At 44.3% G+C, this 20,244-nt stretch overlaps 1 long non-coding RNA gene across 1 annotated transcript in view; it reads right to left on the bottom strand.

The window, feature by feature from the left end:
• Positions 1-1,623: 1,623 nt before the first annotated feature.
• LOC132381290 (uncharacterized) overlaps positions 1,624-20,244 on the bottom strand; it is a 58,529-nt gene continuing 39,908 nt past the window's right edge. Inside the window, exons 2-3 of the long non-coding RNA XR_009507993.1 lie at positions 18,781-18,932; positions 1,624-1,973 (exon numbers count right to left, since the gene is read on the bottom strand). This is a non-coding gene — a long non-coding RNA (uncharacterized LOC132381290). The remainder of the gene's footprint in view (positions 1,974-18,780; positions 18,933-20,244) is intronic.

The raw sequence follows: 20,244 nt of genomic DNA, 5'->3' as shown, positions 1-20,244 counted from the left end.
CATCCGTTAGATTTTGTTTACCAGTAAGAACAGCATCTATCAGAGAGAGTTACACATAAAATAATCCCCTGCCCCCTTTGCTTTCACAGTTTCTGCCCTCTGCAGTGATAATAGTTACATGTCTTAAGCACGGATGTAGCAGCACACTGATTACCCTGCCAATCAGCAGTCCTAGTTCAATGTACCTGACCTCCAATTATCATTCTAAAGATGCTGAATTCTGTGCAATGAATTAATGTTCTTTCCTGTACTTTTCTTTATCTTGGAGACAGTTTAGAACAATGTATGTATAGTTAGTAATTTAAGAAGAAAGTGTGAACGAATTGCTTAGTAAAGATAATATATTAAAGGTGTAGGATGGCACAGTTAGTGCAAAGCTTTACAGCACCAGTGATTCAGATTCAATTCCTCCCACTGCCTGTAGGAATTTATATGTTGTACCCATGACTACTCAAGTTTCCTCCAGGTGTAGCACTCTCCTCCCACATTCCAAAGACATATGGGTTAGGGTTAGAAGCATGGTGATACTTGCGGGCTGCCTCCAGCACACCTTTGGGCTATGTTGGTTGTTAATGCAAATGATGCCGTTCACTGTACGTTTTGATAATTCAATTTACTGTACATGTAACAGATAAAGATCACATAATCTAATTATTACCTTTGGGGTGGGTCATTGTCAGATGATAAGAAATGTGAACACAAATTCATGCAGAGTGTAAAAATAACCAGATGAATGCAAATATAAGCCTAAGCATTTGCCCACTAGTTTTGTCAAACCATCAAATTGCTGAGAAACTTGGTCTTGTTATCAACAATTGACAGAGATCTCTGCAGAAAAGATACCTAATTCTAATCTTAAAGTTATGGCTACTGCTATCCTGTACAACTTCGCTTCTTCTGTACTATCCAGAACTATTTTCCTCATACAAGTCCAGTTCTTGTTTGATCTGTATTCAGTATACACTCAGTGGGCTACTCTAATAGGTTCATCTGTACATCTGCTCATTAATGTAAATATCTAATCAGCCAATCATGTGGCAACAACTCTACATAAAAGCATGCAGAATGGTAAGAGGTTCAGTTGTTGTTCAGACCAGACATGAGAATGGGGAAGAAATGTGATCTAAGTGACTTTGACTGTGGAATGATTGTTGGTGCCAGATGGGATGGTTTGGGTATCTCATAAAGGGCTGATCTCCTGGGGCTTTCACACACAGCAGTCTCTCGAGTTTATAGAGAACGGTACAAAAAACATAAAACATCCAGTGAGCGGCACTTATGTGGGCGAAAATACCTTAGTAATGAGAGAGGAGAGAGGAGAATGGCCAGACTGGTTCAAGCTGACAGGAAGGCAACAGTAAATCAAATAAAGACAGTGGTGTGCAGAAGAGTATCTCCGAACAAACATGTCAAACCTTGAAGTGAAGAGGCTACAGCAGCAGACCATAAACAAATACATAGAGGCCAGTTTATTAGGTGCAGGAGGTTTTGTTTTCATTGGTCCTTAATTTTCCTCACAGTCTGATGAGGAAATTTCATCTACCATCAGGTGTGATGTTAGAATGACACTTAAATTCTGACAGTATAGTTAATTTCATGCATCAGTAATTGTCATTTATAAAGTTTCAATGCACATTTATCGAAGTATGTATACATTATAAGACCCTGAGATTCCTCTTCCACACAGGCAGCCACAAACAAACACCATCGAACCCTCTCAAAGAAAATCCCCACACAACAAAGACCATCAAACACCCAGCACACGACAAAATGAACAAATCTTGCAAACAACAAATATGAGCAAATAACTCACGGGAGCATTAAACATCAAACTGTAGAGTCCCCAGAAGTGAGTCAATGTCCACGAGCCACCGAGGCGAGGGAAGCCGGCCCAGAAGCTGATGGCCACAAGCCGCAGCCGCAGCCGCCGCGTTGGTCAGTTCAGCGCTGTATCAATAGCTGCAGAGCCAGTCCTGCACCGAAGCACCACAATCGAATCAGGCAAGTAGTAAAAAAGTGTAAACAAAACCATATGGAACGTGAACTGCAACATCCACAAAGCTGACTCCACAGCTGCCAAGGAATTGAATCTTGAGGATTAGGAATCGAACCTTGTAGAATGGGACCTCAGTCTCCTGCACCTATGAATGGCAGCAGCAAAAGGGGGATTGGTCAAAGGGAGATGGTGCTGAATATTCCACTCTCATCCTTGTCAATTTTAGTCTTGCACAATGCTCTAATTGGCATGGAGTAATGGAGCCAATCACAGGTTTGCATTCCGCCTTTAGGAACTAATGGCCTTCCCATCATCATCACAGAATCCAGTAGGTGATCACCAAAGCGTCAGATCGTTCAGTCCGCTCAAAAATACATCCTTAAAATGGAAATTACAGGCTACAGTCATTCACAGTTCAGAAGAAGAATATTCAGAAGAAGAGTATCTAGAGGTTTTGTGAGCTGTCGACAGGATGTCACCGTTGGTCACTGGTGCCAACTTGCCAGATTCATCCTGAATGTGTAGAATCTTTCTGGACAGATGTAATCAAAGTCATAATCTAAGCCAAAGAAGGCGATGTTGGAAGGGAGCGACAATACAGTTTGGTGGGTGTGGTGTTCTGCTCGTGACATCATCCGAACAAAAACTTTGCCCCAATGAAAAGGAGGAATTTAATTAGGCTTAAGTGACAGCCATCACACATCCCTTGACAGTCCATAGCAGAAGAAGATTAGAGGACAGTTAATGTCAAAGTCGAAGTAAATTTATTATCAAGGATCGTATATGTTACCACATACTACCCTAAGATTCATTATCTTATGGGTATTCATTGTAGAACACAGAAATATGATAGAATTTATTAAAAACTATCCATAACAAAAACTGACAAACAACCAATGTGCAACAAAGACAAATTGTGCAAATTAAAAATAAATAATACTGAGAACTTCAGTTGTCTATAGATTGAGGAATCAGTTCAGAGTTCTGGTGAGTGAAGTCATCCACACCAGTTCCAGAGCCAGGTCGCTAAGGGGTAATAACCGTTCCTGAATCTGGTGGTGTGACCATAAGGACAGTCAGTGGATTTTGAATATTTGGATTTTCAGAGGGCCTTTTATAAGGTGCATATATGAGGCTGCTTAACAGGAAATGAACCGATGGTATTTCAGGAAAGATATTGGAATGGATTAAGGATTAGCTGATTGGCAAGAGGTAAAGAGTCGGAATAAAGGGGACTTATTCTGGTTGGCTGTCAGTATCTGGAGGGGGTCGGTATTGGGACCGCTTCTTTTCATGTTAAATGTCAACCATTAGAGTAATGGGATTGATGGCTTTGTGGCCAAATTTGCAGATGATTCAAAGGTTGGTGGGGGAGCAGGTAGTGTTGAAGAAGCAGGGAGTCTGCAGAAGGACTTGGACAGGACAAAGAAGTGACAGATGGAATATAGTGTAGGGAAGTGTATAGTCATGCACTTTGGAAGAAGGAATAAAAGTGTAGACTATTTTCTAAATGGCGAGAAAGTTTAAAAAATCAGAGGTGCAAAGGTACTTGGGAGTCCTTGTGAAGGACTCCCTAAAAGTTTACTTGCAGGTTGAGTCAGTGGTAAGGAAGTCAAATGCAACGTTAGCATTCATTTCAAGAGGAATAGAATATAAGAAAAGGATGTGATGCTGAGGCCTTAAAAAGCATTGGTCAGACCATACTTGGACTATTATGAACAGTTTTAGGCTCCTTATATAAGGAAGGATGTGCTGGCAATGGAGAGTGTCCAGAGAAAGTTCATGAGAATGATTCTGGGAATGAAAGGGTTAATGTATGGGGATTGTCTGATGTCTCAGGGACTGTACTGCTGGAGTTTAGAAGAATGGGGTGGGGGGGATCTCATTGAAACCCACCAAATATTAAAAGGCCTAGACAGGGTGCATGTGCAGAGGATGTTTCCTATAGCTGGGGAGATTGGGATCAGAGAGCATAACCTCAGAATAGAGGGATGTTCATTTAGAATAGAGATGAGAAGGAACTTCTTTAACCAGTGGGTGGTGAATTTGTCGCGTTTATTGCTACGGATAGCTGAGGAGACCAAGTCATTGATTATATTTAAAGCAGAGGTTGATAGGTTCTTGGTTAGTCAGAGCATCAAGGTTACAGGGAGAAGACAGGAGAATAGGACTGAGATGGATAATAAATCAGACATGATGGAATGACAGAGGAGACTCAATAGATCTAGAGGCCTAATGCTGCCCCTACGTCTTATGGTCTTCTGATCAGTGATACTGGGCTAGTGAATGAAGTATGTTACTCAGATGAGTTTAAGTATTGAGTGCTAGGCTCTAAGTAAAGCCTTTTTTGAATATTGTTTTCAAATGCAACTATTCCTTGTGTATAAACCAATTTCCAGAACTTAAGAAAATCTACAATATTAACTGCAGTTTACTGCTTACAGTTAAACGTCCCTGCTACTTGTTCATACCCAGATATGGGGCTAGTCACGGGACAAGAAATTGTTCCACATTTAATTTTAGTGGTAAAATACATTCAGTGACCATTTTATTAGGTATACCTGTACACCTACTCATTAATTCAAATATCTAATCAGCTAATCACGTGGCAGCAGCTCAATGCATAAAAGCATGCAGGCATGGTCAAGAGGTTCAGTTGCTGTTCAGTCCAAATGTCAAAATGGGGAAGAAATGTGATCTCAGTGATGTTGACTGTGGAATGAATGTTGGTGCCAGACAGGGAGGTTTGAGTATTTCAGAATCTGCTAATCTCCTGGGATTTTCATGTACAATAGTCTCCAGAGTTTGCAGAGAATAGTGTGAAAATGTATAATATATAAAATATTAAAAATATCTTGTTAATGAGAGAAGTATATCGTGTTCTCAATATTTATAGTTTATTTTTTTTATTATTCTTCTTTCTTTCTTTTGTAGTTGCACAGTTTGTTGCACTTTGCACTTTGGTCATTTGTCCATCCTGTCTTTCATTGATTCTGTTATGTTTCTTGGACTTACTGTGTATGCCTGCAAGAAAAAGAATCTTCGGACATATATGTACTTAGATAATAAATTTACTTTGAACTTGAACTTGAAGTCAGAGGAGAATGTCACACTGGTTTAAGCTGACAGCTGACTCAAATAACCAGGCAGTGGTGTGCGGAAGAGCATCTTTGAATGCACAACACCTCGAACCTTGAAGTGGATGGGCTACAGCAGCAGGAGATCACAAACACACACTCAGTGGCCACTCTGTTAGGTACAGAAGGCACTTAATAAAGTGGCCACGGAGTGTAGTTTTGTTCATCAACCCAGCACTGTGCGTGTGAAATTCACATGACGGACAAGAAGGATTACCGTGGGAGAATGCTTGCAGCAGGTCAGAGACATGCGTGTGCTAATGGCCAAGTGGTCTTTGGAGGCATGTTCTTTCTGCAAACATTGCTTCTGACAGGAGGTTGCTGGGAAGATCTGTGAGGTGAGTCCATTTATGCCTGCATTTTGGAATAGCTGCACTGCAACCTTCCCATTCCTATAAGCTGAAGAAAAATTGAATAAAATCTCCTCTTCCTCAGAATGGAGTTTGAGTGGCCTGCCTAATGCAGCAGTGAGAAGAAAGTGTGGTGTGGTAGCAATCAGGGCCAACACTCTGGAATGCTCCTGAGGATAGCAAACTGTGACTGATCAGTAATCAGAACCCGTTGCAAAACAGTCAAAACACAGTGTTTTTTAGATCACAGCAAGTCATACGTCTCACTAAGGACAAAAATTAGAGTTTGAATGCTGGCCCTTTAAAAAAACAATTGCAGGAAAAAAGGGCTGTAGTAAAACCTAATTCTCTGAGTAAATAAGAACTGATATTCTTCAGATAAGTGTGACAAAAATCTCTGTACACATTCATTTCTCATGTAGCACTATCTTTGGCATCATTTAGATTGGTTTTACAGGGAAAGGTGTGAGGTACAAGGAGAAGGAGTACTGTACTGAGGCACCCAGTAACATGGTGTACGACGCTTCAAATTCTGGAGCAGTAAGAACAAAATATCTAGCTTATCCTTCTGTAGGGATTGAAGTTTTATTTTCATTTTTCACTTTTTATATTGTTCTTAATCATTCATAGTGGAATGAATTGAACTGAATCGATTTTAACATTCCATTTATTTCAGGCAACATTTAAGTACTTTGTCCTTGGCAAAGGGAGCACATTGCTCAATTACCTACTGTTCTGAAGCTTGGATTCAGAGCTGTAATTAGGGCTCAGTATTTACATATGCTACCATTATTTTAATGACACTCTTTTGTCCATCAGAGAAAGAGCTGTCCCCATCTACAAGGAACACTGCCACAAGAAAGCAGCATCCATCATCAAAGCTCTGTACCATCTAGACCATGGTTTCTTCTTGCTGCAGCCATGGGGAAGGAGATACAGGGGTGTGGAGTCCCACACCACCTAGTCTTGGAACAGTGATTACCCTTCTCCCATCAGGCACCTGAACCAGCGTGGATAATTTCAGTCACCTCAACACTGAACTGATCACTGAAGACAACCTATGGACTCTGTTTCAAAGACTTTACAACTCATGTTCTCAGTATTATTTATTTACTTACTTAATTATTTGTTTTCTTTTGTATTCGCGGTGTTTGCCTTCTGCACACAAGTTGCTTGTCAGTCTTTCAATGTATTTTTTCATTGATTCTATTGTATTTCTTTGTTCCACTGTGAATGACTGCAAGAAAATTAATCCCCAGGTAGTATATAGTGCAATATACATACAGTACATTGATAATTAATCTACAAAGGGCTTTCAAATGTGAACTGATGCATCTTCTGATCCTGTGTATTGGAGCTTCCATACCAGATGATGATGCATGTGTAGATATGTTGGTAAAATACCAAATTTGCTCAAACATGTAATACACTGAATGAGAAACTTCTTCAAAAGTGTTGATTCCTCAGAATGTTTTTTTGTTCATGATGGACCACTTGAAGCTGAAAAAAAGTATAATTTCAGACTATTTTTATCATGTAGGAATTTGGAGAAACAAGAAATTAACTTTAATTGGCCAGGACATCAAGAGTAATTCCTCTCCCATCTGCCATTTGGCGCTGTGGGATGTTTTATATCCAATTCACTGAGCAGATAGGGCCTCGGCTCCATTCCTCATTTAAATCTCAGCAGTGAGGTGTTCCTTCAGTATTGAACTGGCATACCAGTTCAAACCTCTACTATGACACATACAAAAGCGTTTTGACTCAGGGAAGAGTGATACCAACTGAGTTACCGAATGAGAATGAAATAATTAAAATGCCCATGCAGCCACAGGTCTATTTTCAAATGAGTCAAAATCATACTGTGAAAAGTAGTTCATTTGCCCCTGATGCTGTGAGATTTCCATTAGAAACCTGCCCATTTAGCCTACATGTTCCTAATGCCTTGCAAATCAGCAAACTCATGTTTCTGCTCTCGAAGAAACATACTAGAAAATGGTCAATAGCAGTAAGTGAACTGTAATCTGAACAAAGCTCAAAGTTAATTTGTTATCAAAGCACATATATGTCACATCTGAGTGACAACATCTCAGAGGACCCAACGTATTGATACAATTGTAAAGAAGCCACACCAGTGGCTTACTTAACACTGGACGACAAAGATTTTGCTTCCTGAATTCTTTTCTGTGTATCTGATTAATTTTCCATTGTTAATCATAAAGTCACCACGAATTCTCCCTATCACACATAATATTTTTTGAAATTGTCTATATTTTCTAGTTCAATTCATAATTCAAGTTAGAATAACTGATGCCAAGATTAAGGAAGGCATTTTTGTTGGTACACAAATCAAACGGGTCATCACCACCAATCAATTCAAAAAACTTGGAGTAGGATCAGAGAAAATTGCATGCAAGGCATTCAAGGATGTTGTTGAAAATTTTCTTGGCAACTACAGAGCACCAAACTACATGCAGCTGGTAGACAACATGCTTCAAGCAGACAAAACCATGAAATGTAACATGCCACTAAAAATCTATTTTCTGTACTCCCATTTAGACTCCTTCCCTGCAAATCTTGGTGCTGTCAGTGACAAGCACGGTGAAAGGTTTCACCAGGACATTGCAGTCATGGAGAAATGGTATCAGAGCAACCAGAATCCATCAGTGCTGGCCTGATTATTGTTGGACCCTTAAGAAAGAAGCCTCAGGCACTGAATACAAATGAAAGTCATCAACAAACGTCAACATCATTGTGCAATTAAACACATTAATCTTTTTTAAAATGTTCTCCAATTCTTCTATTTATGAGTGCTTTTTGTTATTTTTCGTAAATGTTTTGTAAATGATTAATAATTTAAAATCCTCTAATTAATCATTTTAAATGTCTGCAACATTCAGAAATAATGAGAGAACTTGCAAGATGAATCTCCCATTCATCTGGTAGCTCAGGCAATTGGCCTTTTAACAGCTAAGCTGGTGGTGAGGCTCAGCCATTTGTCAAAGTTTTCAGAAGAGGTCTGTAGCCAGGACTTCTGCTCAGCTGCCCACCTCAATTGATTATATTGCTTGGGGTCCTGTTGTCGCTTCAGGAGAATAGGGAATGTGAGCAGAGTAAGAGCAGCTGCCCCATTTAGTTAAACCTGGGTCAAGGATAAGTTCATCCTAGAGACAAAAGGATGCAGATGCTTTTATCTGGAGTGATAAGCAATCTCACAGAGGACCTATCTCCTCCTTCTCTTTCTTCCATTGTCCACTGTCCTCTCTGGTCAGATTCCTTCTTCATTCCTTTAGCTCTTCCACCTATACCTCCCAGCTTCTTACTTCATCTCTCTTCCCCACCCTGGTCTCACCTGTTACCTGCCAGCTTGCAATTTTTCCCCTCCCCCACCTTCTTATTTTGGCTTCTTCCCCCCTTCCTTTCTAGCCCTGATCTAGGGTCTCGGCCCTAAAAATCGACTGTTTATTCCTCTGCACAGGCACTGCCTGACTTGCTGAGTTCCTCCAGCATTTTTTTGTGTATTGGTCAAGAGTTTCAGCCTCTGCAGAATGTCTTGTGCTTACACTGGAGGAACAGTCCTGATGTAGGGTTTCGACTCAAATCATCAATTCCTTTCCTTCCACAGATGCTGCTCAACCTGCTGAATTCTTCCAACAGATTGTAGCAAAACATGACATGCTACAAATGATAAGTGAAGGTTGAACCTTGATCTCCATCTGGAGCAGAGATGTGAAGTATGGTTATGTACAATTAACTGCTCCATTTGATAGAAATAAGTCAGGACCAGAATCTCTCAGACATAGAAGGCTGTGCAACAGTTTAAACAGTAGTGGGGATTCAGATTAGCCAATAAAAATGACAGACAGCCTTAACAATCTGTTGTGTGCCTAAATGTGGTTGCTACAGTTAAGGATGAAAACGATGTTCTGACAGATTCTCAAAGATAAGATCTTGTTGCAGCAGAACTAGAACAAACAGTAACGAAGATCAGAATAAGAGATAAAAGCATATTGAATCATGCTCTGGGTTACAGATTAACTGTTGTTTTAACACTTTGTTATGTCCCAGTAGCTGTCTAGAAATTATTTTTTGATAGAGGGTTTTTGTCTTTGAAGTTCAATGTTCAAAATAAATGTATTATCGAAGAATGTATATGTCACCATCTTCAACCCTGAGATTTGTTTTCTTGCAGGCATACTCAATAAATCCATAACAGAATAATAGCCAGAATAGAATCAATGAAAGACTGCACCAACTTTGCTGTTCAACCAATGTGCAAAAGACAATAAGCTGTGCAATTGCAAAAAGAAAGGAATAATAGCAATAAATAAATAAGCATTAAATATCAAGAAAAAGATGAAGAGTCCCTGAAAGTGAGTTCGTAGAATATGGGAGCATTTCAATTATGGGGCAAGTGATGTTGAATGAAGTTATCCCTTTTGGTTCAAGAGCGTGATGGTTGAGGGGTAGTAACTGTTCCTTAACCTGTTGGTGTGAGTCCTAAAGCTTCTGTACCTTCTTCCTGATGGCAGTAGCTGGAAGAGAGCATGTCCTGGGTGGTGGGGGTCCCTGGTGATAGATGCTGCTTTCCAGTGACAATGCTTATGCAGATGTGCACAATGGTGGGGAGGGCTTTAATCATGATGGACTGGGCTATGTTCGCTATGTTTGTAGGATTTTCTGTTCAAGAACTTTGGTGTTTCCAAAATAGGCTATGAGGCATCTAGATGTAAAGGGGGTTTCTTTTTTTTTCTTTGTTACTGTTGGGAAAGGGTTTCCTTTTGTTAACTAGCAGGAATGCTAATTTACTGATAATGAGAATGGTATTCCTTTGTAAACCAAATGGGGATTAATGTTCTTTCTTCTGAGTCTGTAAGCTTTTGTTGACGGGCTTTTGGGCAGATCGGCGCGAGGGGGTCGAGAGAGAGGACGCAATGCTCTAAGCTGGGCGAGGATCGGACCCCAAAGGGGGGTCCGAGGCCGGGAGATTCTCCGAGGACGGGGGGGGGATGAAGCTAGATGTGCTTGGTTGACCACTCGGAGGGTCCTGAGCTGTTTGGAGAGTCGAGGAGTTCGGAGGGTCCTGAGCTGCGAGTCGAGGAGTTCGGAGGGGAGCGAATGGTGGCCAGAAGACTTCAGTAATTGAGCTCCAACGGCTGTGCACGAAGTGGTTTGGACTTTGATAAGTTTGGCGCCTTTTCTTTATTTTTTTTCTCTTCATATATACTGTATCGTTATTAATCACTTAGTTATAGTAACCTTTATAAATTGTACTCATTTAATCGCATATGGTGTACTGTCTGTTTTTGGGCGAGGCGGGGACATCACACAGCATCCACACCAGCTGATTACCCAGTTTGGCGGGGCTGAAGACTGCTCCCCCTAGACAAGAACGAGCTGAGCGAGCCTGAGGCAACCCAGGGGGTTACATAGACAATATACTCTCCATTACACATCTATAGAAGTTCTAGGTGTCAAGCAGATCCTTGCAAACTCCTAAGGAAGTAGAGGTGCTGCTGTGCTTTCTTTGTACTTGCATTTACATGCTGGGCCCAGGACAGGTCCTCCAAAATAATAACACCAAGGAATTTAAAGTTGCTGACCCATTCCAAACTAATTTTATGATGAAGACTGGCTCATGGCCTTCTGGTTTCCTCCTCCTGAAGATAATAATCAGCTCCCTGGTCTTACTGACATTAAGTGAGAGGTTGTTGTTATGACACTGTAGCGGTGTGCTACAAACAGCGCTAAAATTACGACACGGAGTCGGTAACTGCAGTCGAAGGAAAAACTTTATTCGAAAACTTCAGCCTCACTTTTAAGCCTCTGTCAACCGGCCCCCCATGGCGAAGAGGCTCCAAAGCTCTGTGCTCGCAAACCCCCGTAGGCTATCTAATTGTGAGTCGGTTCGCATACGCTAGGAAATGAGCCGCCACATAACCCCCCCCCAGAACCGGCGATACACCCCCCAATGTCCACAGCCTGGGCAAGAACCTGCTTGGGAGGTCGGCCTCTGCGCCGAGGCGCCGGAAACTCGGCCGGTTGCGCCAGGTCCACATGGGCCGGCTTGAGGCGGTCCACCGTGAAAACCTCCTCCTTCCCCCCAACGTCCAGCACGAACGTGGACCCGTTGTCCCGGAGCACCGTAAACGGCCCCTCGTATGGCCGCTGCAGCGGTGGCCGATGCCCGCCCCTTCGTACAAACACAAACTTACAGTTCCGTAGGTCTTTGGGTACGCAGGTCGGGTGCCGCCCATGCTGTGAAGTGGGTATGGGGGCCAGGTTACCGAGCTTCTCGCGAAGTCTGCCCAGGACTGCAGCGGGTTCTTCCTCTTGCCCCCTCGGGGCTGGTAGGAACTCCCCGGGGACGGCCAGGGGCGCGCCGTATACCAACTCGGCCGACGAGGCGTGCAGGTCGTCCTTGGGCGCTGTGCGGATGCCGAGAAGGACCCAGGGAAGCTCGTCCGCCCAGTTGGCTCCTCGCAGGCGGGCCATGAGGGCCGACTTCAGGTGACGGTGGAAACGCTCCACTAGCCCGTTCGACTGTGGGTGGTAGGCAGTGGTGTGGTGCAGCTGAGTCCCCAAAAGGCTGGCCATAGCTGACCACAGGCTGGAGGTGAACTGGGCGCCTCTGTCGGAGGTAATGTGGGCTGGTACACCAAAGCGGGATATCCAGGTGGCGATCAGGGCTCGGGCGCAAGATTCGGAGGTGGTGTCGGTGAGCGGGACCGCCTCTGGCCATCTTGTGAACCGGTCCACGATAGTCAGGAGGTAACGCGCTCCGCGCGACACTGGCAGGGGGCCCACGATATCCACATGAATGTGGTCGAAACGCCGGTGGGTGGGATGGAACTGCTGCGGTGGGGCTTTGGTGTGCTGCTGAACCTTGGCCGTCTGGCAGTGCATGCACGTCCTGGCCCATTCACTGACCTGTTTGCGGAGTCCGTGCCAAACGAACCTGCTGGAAACCATCCGGACAGTTGTCCGGATGGAGGGATGCGCCAAGTTATGAATGGAGTCGAAAACACGTCGCCGCCAGGCTGCGGGGACGACCGGACGGGGCTGGTTGGTGGCGACGTCACAGAGTAGGGTCCTCTCACCTGGGCCCACGGGGAAGTCCTGGAGCTGCAAACCAGAGACTGCAGTCCTGTAACTCGGAATCTCCTCATCTACCTGCTGTGCCTCTGCCAGTGCCTCAAAGTCTACCCCTTGGGAAAGGGCATGAACGGTAGGGCGAGAGAGCGCATCCGCCACGACATTGTCCTTACCCGAGACGTGCCGGACATCCGTTGTGTATTCAGAGATGTAGGACAGGTGGCGTTGCTGGCGGGATGACCAGGGGTCGGATGCTTTCGTAAACGCAAAGGTAAGCGGTTTGTGGTCCGTGAACGCGGTGAAGGGCCGACCTTCTAGGAAGTACCTGAAATGCCGGATTGCCAGGTAGAGCGCCAACAGTTCCCGGTCAAAAGCACTGTACTTGAGCTCGGGTGGCCGCAGGTGTTTGCTGAAAAACGCCAGGGGTTGCCAGCGACCTGCGATGAGCTGCTCCAGCACCCCACCGACTGCCGTGTTTGATGCGTCCACTGTGAGGGCGGTAGGGGTGTCCATTCTGGGATGTACTAGCATTGCGGCGTCAGCCAAAGCTTCCTTCGTTTGAACGAAAGCGGCGGCGGACTCCTCGTCCCAGGTAATGTCCTTGCTCGGACCCGACATCAGGGCGAACAGGGGGCGCATGATCCGGGCAGCTGAAGGGAGGAAGCGGCGGTAGAAATTGACCATACCTACGAATTCCTGAAGGCCTTTGACCGTGGTGGGTCGGGGGAAGTGGCGGACCGCATCTACCTTAGCGGGCAGAGGGGTTGCCCCGTCTTTAGTAATCCTGTGGCCCAGGAAGTCGATGGTATCAAGTCCGAACTGGCATTTGGCAGGGTTAATTGTAAGACCGTACTCACTCAGTCGGGCGCAGAGTTGACGGAGGTGGGACAGATGCTCCTGACGACTGCCGCTGGCTATGAGGATGTCATCCAAATAGATGAACGCGAAGTCCAGGTCCCGTCCCACCGCGTCCATTAACCGCTGGAACGTCTGTGCGGCATTCTTCAGGCCGAACGGCATGCGGAGGAACTCGAAGAGGCCAAACGGGGTGATGAGAGCCGTCTTGGGGACGTCGTCAGGATGCATCGGGATTTGATGGTACCCTCGGACAAGGTCGACCTTGGAGAAGATCCGGGCGCCGTGCAGGTTTGCCGCAAAGTCCTGAATGTGCGGCACAGGGTAGCGGTCCGGTGTGGTAGCCTCGTTCAGCCTGCGGTAGTCGCCGCACGGTCTCCAGCCCCCCGTCGCTTTGGGCACCATGTGCAGGGGGGAAGCCCAGGGGCTGTCGGACCGCCGGATGATCCCCAATTCCTCCATTCTCTGGAACTCCTCCTTCGCCAGTCGGAGCTTGTCCGGGGGAAGCCGCCGAGCACGGGCATGGAGGGGTGGTCCCTGTGTCGGGATGTGGTGCTGTACGCCGTGCCTGGGCATGGCTGCTGTGAACTGCGGTGCCAGAACCGATGGGAACTCCGCCAGGACCCTGGTGAAGTCGTTGTCGGACAGCGTGATGGAGCCGAGGTGAGGGGCTGGCAACTGGGCCGCGCCCAGGGAGAACGTCTGAAAGGTCTCGGCGTGTACCAGTCTCTTCCTGGGCAGGTCAACCAGCAGGCTGTGAGCTCGCAAAAAATCCGCACCCAGAAGCGGTTGGGCTACGGCGGCCAGTGTGAAGTCCCACGTGAACTGGCTGGGGCCGAACTGTAGCTGCACCTGACGGGTGCCATAGGTCCTTACTGTGCTGCCATTCACGGCCCTCAGGGGGGGACCCGGTGCCCTGCTGCGAGTGTCGTAACTTGTCGGAGGTAAAACGCTGACCTCAGCCCCAGTATCGACCAAAAAGCGGCGTCCCGACCTGCTATCCCACACATACAGGAGGCTATCCCGATGGCCAGCCGCCGTAGCCATCAGCGGCGGCTGGCCCTGGCGTTTCCCGGGAACTTGCAGGGCGGGCGGCAACGGCGGGCTTCTGCGCCCCACCGCTGGTGGTAGAAGCACCAGTGGTCATTGGGCCGGGGGTTAGTGGGCTCTGCGGCCGGGCCTGGACTGGTTTGCTGCCGGGAGCGTGGCTGGGTGATCTGTGCGATGGACGCCCCGCTCACCTTTTTGGCGTTCCACAGCAAGTCCGCCCGGGCTGCCACCTTCCGGGGGTCACTGAAATCCGCGTCGGACAGCAGCAGGCGTATGTCCTCGGGCAGCTGCTCCAGGAATGCCTGCTCAAACATGAGGCCTGTGTGTCCCTCGGCCAGAGACAACATCTCGTTCATTAAAGCCGATGGAGGTCTGTCGCCCAAGCCATCCAGGTGCAGTAAACGGGCAGCCCGCTCGCGCCATGAGAGTCCGAAAGTCCTGAGGAGCAGGGCTTTGAATTCCGTGTACTTGCCGTCTGCCGGGGGCGACTGTACGAACTCCGCGACCTGGGCAGCTGTGTCCTGGTCGAGGGAGCCCACCACGTAGTAGTAGCGGGTGTCTTCTGAGGTGATCCGGCGAACGTGGAATTGGGCTTCGGCTTGCTGGAACCATAGGTCCGGGCGCTGTGTCCAGAAACCCGGCAGTTTCAACGAAACCGCATGAACAGAGGCGGCGTCGGTCATTTCTGGTCCAAAAATCGTTTGGACCGTCGGGGTCACCAATTGTAGCGGTGTGCTACAAACAGCGCTAAAATTACGACACGGAGTCGGTAACTGCAGTCGAAGGAAAAACTTTATTCGAAAACTTCAGCCTCACTTTTAAGCCTCTGTCAACCGGCCCCCCATGGCGAAGAGGCTCCAAAGCTCTGTGCTCGCAAACCCCCGTAGGCTATCTAATTGTGAGTCGGTTCGCATACGCTAGGAAATGAGCCGCCACAACACCACCTTGTGCCAGATTTTCAATCTCCCTCCTACGGTATATGATTTAGCTCTTTTGATTCTTCACCACCTTTATGCATCACCACTTTTGGATTCATCCTATGGTAATAGAGTTGTCAGCAAACTTGAACGTGGCATTGGAGTTGTGCATAACCAGACAGCCATAAGTGTAAAGCGAATAGAGCAGGGGTCTAAGCACACAGCCTTGTGGTGCACCTGTGCTGATGGAGTTCATGTAAGAGATGTTGTTGCCAATACACACTGACTGGGGTTTGCAAGGGATTTGAGGAGCCAATTACCCAAGGAGACATATTAAGGCCAAGATCTTGAAATTTATTGCTTAGTTTTGAGAGGTAATTGTATTGAGTGCTGAGCTGTAGTCAATAAAGAGCATCCTGATATATGCATCTTTGTTGTCCAGATATTCCAGGGTTGAGGAAGGAGCCAGAGATGGTTTCTAGCTGTGGACCTGTTGCTCTGGTATGATACGGAAATTGGAGTGGATTCAAGTCACTTCTCAGGCAGGAGCTGATATGCTGCATCATCAACTTCTCAAAGCATTTCATCACTGTGGATGTAAGTGCTACTGGACAATAGTCATTGAGGAAGGTTACCATGTTCTTCTTAGGCACTAGTATAATTGAAGCTTGCTTGAAGCTGATGGTACCTCAGACTACTGAAACAAGAGATTAAATATCTCAGTGAACACTCCATCCAGTTGATCAGCACAGATTTTTAGTAGTTGGCCAGGTACTCCGTCTGGGCTGGTTGCAGGATCAGGTTCTGGAACAGAGCGGGGGAATTGTTCAGGTGAGAAATGAAGATTTCCTAATATCCTAATTAGGTTCCCTGGAGATAAAATGGACCTACCTGAGTCTGTTTACTACTGGTCAGGAATGACTCAGTGAAGCCTTGGCATGGCTCTCCTGTCAGTACCCAATAACAGGTGCATTGGAAAGTCTACATGACTTTCTACAACAAAGATCTAACTGAGCTTTGTACGGGGAAATGACAGAGTTAAGTGCATATCTGACACAGGAATGTGTTATTCATGAAATATAATTGATAATCAAAGTGATTGTCCAGATTGTAAATCCAGAGGTAATTACAATCACCCAGCACTATTGCTCGCCATAATGACCAGGCTATTGACTGTAAGGGAGTTACAGATAAAGATGAACTATTTCTGTTGACAATGTGTGGCTTTAAGTTGTAAATAAATGAGGCAAAAACAATGAAAGATAATCCAGAAGGAAACGTGGGTTGGATGTTTCCTGGAAAAATAATTAGCAATATTTCAGAGCACTTAGAATTATGCAAATTATGAAATAGGTTTGCCTCCCACACCGTAGTAAAATGATATACTTAATTAAAAAATAAATGAACACTTGAATCTCTCAGGCATAGAACACCGTGGAACAAGAGTCATGCAACAGGACTAATACAGGTAATAGCCAACTGGGCACGATGGATACACTGAGCTGAATGGCCTCTTTCCATTCTCTATGACTGGTTCTCTGATAACCATTGAACTGAAAGGTGTCTCTAGCTTTATGCCAACTCTGATTTCATGTAGGATCATGAGGAATCCTCGTAACACACGCACGACTGTTAAATTCCACATAGAGTCTAACAAAACAGCAGAATGACAGATGTGATGCCACCTGCTTCATGGGAAATTCTGCACTTGAAACGGGTCTGAGTGATTTCCTGGACTTACTTTTATGAGAAGGACAAAGAGATTTAGTCTGTAAGACACATTAAAACCATTTTCAGTTTTATAAAGAGAACACAATCATACAGATAACTTTAAATTAATAGGCCTGCCAGTTAAACCACACCAACTAATTAAGGTTTTCCCTTCCATTGATCTTCCATTGATACTCCTAAATAGACTCGTCGTGAATGTGACTTCAGTGCTGCAGAGTAGGCAAGTAATTGGAATGGAGTCTCAAGGCCAATCGAGAGCTCAATATTGTTGTTCTACACAACATTGAATGCTCTAAAAACTGATGTAATTGACCAGCTAGAAAAGTTCATTGTAGATAAGTGACAAATGTACTCATCAGTTATTTTTGATTTATTAATAAGTTAATTAAAGCTTCATTTTTCTCAATTTACTCATCTAATCTTTAGATCTCTGAACTAATAAAAATTCCTCTCAGATTTGCAGCCATTTATTACCTCCACCTATCATCTCCCAGTCTGTCACTATTTCTATCCTTCCATCTGCTCCCTCTCCCAGTGAGTCCTTCCTCACCAGGATCCTTGCCAACTCTTGCCCCGTCCCACCCCTCACCTATATACAGTACATTGGCTATCTCCCTTCTACTTTTTCAGTTCAGTTGAAGTGTCTCAACACAAAACCATCAACGGACCAATTCCCACCACGGATGCTACTTGACCTGCTGAATTCCTTAGGCAGCTCTATTTTCTGTTCCAGATTCCAGCATCTGCAAACTCCTGTGTCTTCAAAAGATGAATTCTATTTACTTTTAAAAGCACGTCACCATAATAATATAACAAAATGACCGGCTAGTGTAAAATTAAATTGGAATTTATTTGAAAATTAGACTTTGCTCCACATTTTCACATACAATTGGGAAGTCTAGAGGTTCCAAAATAAAGCAAGTTTTGAAGCTCAAAGTCAAGTGAAATGATGAGATATTTACCAGAAGCAGATTTAATGCCAGAGAGTTCATATTTGTATCTCTAGAATCAATTGTGCATTGTAAATAGGTTATCTAACAAACTCTCAACACATGCCTATTTTAAGTAGTCAATTTTAAAGAAGAAAATAAAGACATTTTTGTTTTCAAAGTAATTATTCTTTGAAAGAGTGTTATATCTACTTAAATTGGATTGATTTGACAGAAAGGTATGTTTCAGCACAACTTGATCTTCCCAGGTAAGTGACCGCCTGGATGCCCAGCTTTCCACTTCACCAGTTCTGTCGGGATCATTAATCCCTATACTAACCAATCTATTGAATTGGAAAAAAAATAGCCTATTTACCTCTAAGGAAGATTTGCAGTTTACAGCTCATCCTCATCAATTTATCAACGCCACCAAGAAAAGTCAGCTCTTTATGCACATTTAAAGTCAAAGACATTGTAAAATATCTGGATCATACAAAATATCTTGGTTGCTTATCTGTGTCTGTGATAAAAAAAGGTCTGAAATATTCTAAAGTATCACCAGGAGATCAGACAGATATACATGCATACATACTATATACTGAGATCTTTTGGGAGTGTATCACAATGAATAGTAGCTTAAAGCACTGTAGCTTAAGGTTCTTTTGGTCACCATATTTTCAGGTTCACCACTGTTAACAGGCATACAGTCTTATAAATTACCTCGATACTTGAGCTGGTTTATGTTTCTGTTTGGTTGAGAGGAAGCTCCTGCTTGAATTTAGGACTTTCCTGCAATCTGACCATATAGATACTGTCTGGCATCCATTATTTACCCGTTCATTTCTCCATTTGCAGGTGAAATTTGTTTTGACCTGAGCACGAAGAAAATACAAACAGAGCAATTAATGCAATTGGCAATCTTTAGTGTTAGTCTGCTGTTGGAGATTTTACTATGTAGTCATAGAAGGATACAGCACAGAAACAGACCCATTGGCCCATTGAGCCCATGCTAATCATCAACCACTAATTGCAATATTCATAAATTAATGCCATGCTTATTCTCCGCATATTCTTATCAACTCACATTGGCTGTTTACTGGTCTTTGTGTGTAGTTTTTCATTGATTCTATTGTGCTTCTTCGTTCTACTGTGAATACCCGCAAGAAAATGTATCTGAGGGTGGTATGTGGTGACATATATCCACTTTGATAATAAATTCATTTTGAACTTTAAACTCTCTTCAAAATTCTACCACCCACTCACACATTCAGGGCAACTTACAATGGCCAATTAACCTAACAACCTGCACATCTTTGGGAAGTGGGAGGAAACTAGAACACTGGGGATCATCAGGGAGAGTGTGCATAGTCCACGCAAACAACATCTGAGGTCAGGATTGAACCTGGGGCTCTAGCATTATGGGGCAGCAGCTCTACTAACTGTGACATGAAGCTGCCTGCAAGTAAATTACATCACTGGATTTATAAATCCTTTTAAGTTCCTTTAAAAATTCAAGCTGACTCCTTGTGGCTGCACAGTTGCTCCTATTCTGGGTTCTATATATTGACACCTCTTAGTGCCTGCATCAAATAATCTTTATTCTTTGAAAACTTAGACAGGTCTTAAATCTATCCAAGCACCAAGTTACTGCCTAAATATAAAAGCGTTTGTTGCGCCTCTATGTGTAGCAAGTATTTTGATTAAGCTTGAATAATCATGTGGCTCTAGAGAATAGTTTTAAATATTTATTAACCCACACACACACATACATCCACCAAGGCTTGCCTTTTTGAGCAAATACTGAAGAGACCATGGACTGGATGAAATTAAAGCAATTGTTTTGGTAACCAGAGTGTAGTTTTGACTTCAGAGATTTATTGCTGCATATTCAAAGCATGAAGCAGGTTGAGAAACCCTGTGTATCACACATACGACTATTTGCCTTGTCTCCAGTAGACAAGGCTCTCAGTTCGAGGGACAAATTGTTTGGATAATTATATAATTGCCGTCATCTAGCACACTAGGATAATGCAGAATTATTATGTGGTCCCTGAGAATACCTTTAAATGCAAACATTAAGATATGGTCAATGAAGGTGGTTTAAGAATATTTTTAAGAAGCTTATGGATATGAAGGAGGAATTATAACTTAATTCAGAGGATGTAAATATTTCAGCTAATATCA

The sequence above is a fragment of the Hypanus sabinus genome, chromosome 25 (genome assembly GCF_030144855.1).
Source record: "Hypanus sabinus isolate sHypSab1 chromosome 25, sHypSab1.hap1, whole genome shotgun sequence".
Taxonomy (NCBI): Eukaryota; Metazoa; Chordata; class Chondrichthyes; order Myliobatiformes; family Dasyatidae; genus Hypanus; species Hypanus sabinus.
This window is presented reverse-complemented; position numbering and strand designations above follow the sequence as displayed.